This window comes from Oncorhynchus mykiss, chromosome 13, assembly GCF_057628025.1.
Source record: "Oncorhynchus mykiss isolate SJ-2025 chromosome 13, ASM5762802v1, whole genome shotgun sequence".
Lineage (NCBI taxonomy): Eukaryota > Metazoa > Chordata > Actinopteri > Salmoniformes > Salmonidae > Oncorhynchus > Oncorhynchus mykiss.
The window spans coordinates 563,872-570,000 of record NC_143034.1 but is presented as its reverse complement, the minus strand read 5'-3'; positions in this window follow the sequence as shown (position 1 = coordinate 570,000).

Genomic DNA, 6,129 nt, shown 5'->3' with positions numbered 1-6,129 from the left:
ATAATATAATAGAGTTATAATAATATATAATATAATATAATAGAGTTATAATAATATATAATATAATATAATAGAGTTATAATAATATATAATATAATAGAGTTATAATAATATATAATATAATAGAGTTATAATAATATATAATATAATATAATAGAGTTATAATAATATATAATATAATAGAGTTATAATAATATATAATATAATAGAGTTATAATAATATATAATATAATATAATAGAGTTATAATAATATATAATATAATAGAGTTATAATAATATATAATATAATAGAGTTATAATAATATATAATATAATAGAGTTATAATAATATATAATATAATATAATAGAGTTATAATAATATATAATATAATATAATAGAGTTATAATAATATATAATATAATATAATAGAGTTATAATAATATATAATATAATATAATAGAGTTATAATAATATATAATATAATATAATAGAGTTATAATAATATATAATATAATAGAGTTATAATAATATATAATATAATAGAGTTATAATAATATATAATATAATATAATAGAGTTATAATAATATATAATATAATATAATAGAGTTATAATAATATATAATATAATAGAGTTATAATAATATATAATATAATAGAGTTATAATAATATATAATATAATAGAGTTATAATAATATATAATATAATAGAGTTATGATAATATATAATATAATATAATAGAGTTATAATAATATATAATATAATAGAGTTATAATAATATATAATATAATAGAGTTATAATAATATATAATATAATAGAGTTATGATAATATATAATATAATAGAGTTATAATAATATATAATATAATAGAGTTATAATAATATATATAATATAATAGAGTTATAATAATATATAATATAATATAATAGAGTTATAATAATATATAATATAATATAATAGAGTTATAATAATATATAATATAATAGAGTTATAATAATATATAATATAATATAATAGAGTTATAATAATATATAATATAATAGAGTTATAATAATATATATAATATAATAGAGTTATAATAATATATAATATAATAGAGTTATAATAATATATAATATAATATAATAGAGTTATAATAATATATAATATAATAGAGTTATAATAATATATAATATAATAGAGTTATAATAATATATAATATAATATAATAGAGTTATAATAATATATAATATAATAGAGTTATAATAATATATAATATAATAGAGTTATAATAATATATAATATAATAGAGTTATGATAATATATAATATAATAGAGTTATAATAATATATAATATAATATAATAGAGTTATAATAATATATAATATAATATAATAGAGTTATAATAATATATAATATAATAGAGTTATGATAATATATAATATAATAGAGTTATGATAATATATAATATAATAGAGTTATAATAATATATAATATAATATAATAGAGTTATAATAATATATAATATAATATAATAGAGTTATAATAATATATAATATAATAGAGTTATGATAATATATAATATAATAGAGTTATAATAATATATAATATAATAGAGTTATAATAATATATAATATAATATCATAGAGTTATAATAATATATAATATAATATAATAGAGTTATAATAATATATAATATAATATAATAGAGTTATAATAATATATAATATAATATAATAGAGTTATAATAATATATAATATAATATAATAGAGTTAACATAATATATAATATAATAGAGTTATAATAATATATAATATAATAGAGTTATAATAATATATAATATAATAGAGTTATAATAATATATAATATAATATAATAGAGTTATAATAATATATAATATAATATAATAGAGTTATAATAATATATAATATAATAGAGTTATAATAATATATAATATAATAGAGTTATAATAATATATAATATAATAGAGTTATAATAATATATAATATAATAGAGTTATGATAATATATAATATAATAGAGTTATAATAATATATAATATAATATAATAGAGTTATAATAATATATAATATAATATAATAGAGTTATAATAATATATAATATAATATAATAGAGTTATAATAATATATAATATAATATAATAGAGTTATAATAATATATAATATAATATAATAGAGTTATAATAATATATAATATAATATAATAGAGTTATAATAATATATAATATAATATAATAGAGTTATAATAATATATAATATAATATAATAGAGTTATGATAATATATAATATAATAGAGTTATAATAATATATAATATAATATAATAGAGTTATAATAATATATAATATAATATAATAGAGTTATGATAATATATAATATAATAGAGTTATAATAATATATAATATAATATAATAGAGTTATAATAATATATAATATAATATAATAGAGTTATAATAATATATAATATAATATAATAGAGTTATAATAATATATAATATAATAGAGTTATAATAATATATAATATAATATAATAGAGTTATAATAATATATAATATAATAGAGTTATAATAATATATAATATAATATAATAGAGTTATAATAATATATAATATAGTAGAGTTATAATAATATATATAATATAATAGAGTTATAATAATATATAATATAATAGAGTTATAATAATATATAATATAATAGAGTTATAATAATATATAATATAATATAATAGAGTTATAATAATATATAATATAATAGAGTTATAATAATATATAATATAATAGAGTTATAATAATATATAATATAATAGAGTTATAATAATATATAATATAATAGAGTTATAATAATATATAATATAATAGAGTTATAATAATATATAATATAATATAATAGAGTTATAATAATATATAATATAATATAATAGAGTTATAATAATATATAATATAATAGAGTTATAATAATATATAATATAATAGAGTTATAATAATATATAATATAATAGAGTTATAATAATATATAATATAATATAATAGAGTTATAATAATATATAATATAATATAATAGAGTTATAATAATATATAATATAATAGAGTTATAATAATATATAATATAATAGAGTTATAATATATATAATATAATAGAATAGAGTTATAATAATATATAATATAATATAATAGAGTTATAATAATATATAATATAATATAATAGAGTTATAATAATATATAATATAATATAATAGAGTTATAATAATATATAATATAATAGAGTTATAATAATATATAATATAATATAATAGAGTTATAATAATATATAATATAATAGAGTTATGATAATATATAATATAATAGAGTTATAATAATATATAATATAATAGAGTTATAATAATATATAATATGATAGAGTTATAATAATATATAATATAATAGAGTTATAATAATATATAATATAATAGAGTTATAATAATATATAATATAATAGAGTTATGATAATATATAATATAATAGAGTTATAATAATATATAATATAATATAATAGAGTTATAATAATATATAATATAATATAATAGAGTTATAATAATATATAATATAATAGAGTTATGATAATATATAATATAATAGAGTTATAATAATATATAATATAATATAATAGAGTTATAATAATATATAATATAATATAATAGAGTTATAATAATATATAATATAATAGAGTTATAATAATATATAATATAATAGAGTTATAATAATATATAATATAATAGAGTTATGATAATATATAATATAATAGAGTTATAATAATATATAATATAATATAATAGAGTTATAATAATATATAATATAATATAATAGAGTTATAATAATATATAATATAATATAATAGAGTTATAATAATATATAATATAATATAATAGAGTTATAATAATATATAATATAATATAATAGAGTTATAATAATATATAATATAATATAATAGAGTTATAATAATATATAATATAATAGAGTTATAATAATATATAATATAATAGAGTTATAATAATATATAATATAATATAATAGAGTTATAATAATATATAATATAATATAATAGAGTTATAATAATATATAATATAATATAATAGAGTTATGATAATATATAATATAATAGAGTTATAATAATATATAATATAATATAATAGAGTTATAATAATATATAATATAATATAATAGAGTTATGATAATATATAATATAATAGAGTTATAATAATATATAATATAATATAATAGAGTTATAATAATATATAATATAATATAATAGAGTTATAATAATATATAATATAATATAATAGAGTTATAATAATATATAATATAATAGAGTTATAATAATATATAATATAATATAATAGAGTTATAATAATATATAATATAATAGAGTTATAATAATATATAATATAATATAATAGAGTTATAATAATATATAATATAGTAGAGTTATAATAATATATATAATATAATAGAGTTATAATAATATATAATATAATAGAGTTATAATAATATATAATATAATAGAGTTATAATAATATATAATATAATATAATAGAGTTATAATAATATATAATATAATAGAGTTATAATAATATATAATATAATAGAGTTATAATAATATATAATATAATAGAGTTATAATAATATATAATATAATAGAGTTATAATAATATATAATATAATAGAGTTATAATAATATATAATATAATAGAGTTATAATAATATATAATATAATAGAGTTATAATAATATATAATATAATATAATAGAGTTATAATAATATATAATATAATATAATAGAGTTATAATAATATATAATATAATAGAGTTATAATAATATATAATATAATAGAGTTATAATATATATAATATAATAGAATAGAGTTATAATAATATATAATATAATATAATAGAGTTATAATAATATATAATATAATATAATAGAGTTATAATAATATATAATATAATATAATAGAGTTATAATAATATATAATATAATAGAGTTATAATAATATATAATATAATAGAGTTATAATAATATATAATATAATAGAGTTATAATAATATATAATATAATAGAGTTATGATAATATATAATATAATAGAGTTATAATAATATATAATATAATATAATAGAGTTATAATAATATATAATATAATATAATAGAGTTATAATAATATATAATATAATAGAGTTATGATAATATATAATATAATAGAGTTATAATAATATATAATATAATATAATAGAGTTATAATAATATATAATATAATATAATAGAGTTATAATAATATATAATATAATAGAGTTATAATAATATATAATATAATAGAGTTATAATAATATATAATATAATAGAGTTATGATAATATATAATATAATAGAGTTATAATAATATATAATATAATATAATAGAGTTATAATAATATATAATATAATATAATAGAGTTATAATAATATATAATATAATATAATAGAGTTATAATAATATATAATATAATATAATAGAGTTATAATAATATATAATATAATATAATAGAGTTATAATAATATATAATATAATATAATAGAGTTATAATAATATATAATATAATAGAGTTATAATAATATATAATATAATAGAGTTATAATATATATAATATAATAGAATAGAGTTATAATAATATATAATATAATATAATAGAGTTATAATAATATATAATATAATATAATAGAGTTATAATAATATATAATATAATATAATAGAGTTATAATAATATATAATATAATATAATAGAGTTATAATAATATATAATATAATAGAGTTATAATAATATATAATATAATATAATAGAGTTATAATAATATATAATATAATAGAGTTATAATAATATATAATATAATAGAGTTATAATAATATATAATATAATAGAGTTATGATAATATATAATATAATAGAGTTATGATAATATATAATATAATAGAGTTATAATAATATATAATATAATATAATAGAGTTATAATAATATATAATATAATATAATAGAGTTATAATAATATATAATATAATATAATAGAGTTATAATAATATATAATATAATATAATAGAGTTATAATAATATATAATATAATAGAGTTATAATATATATAATATAA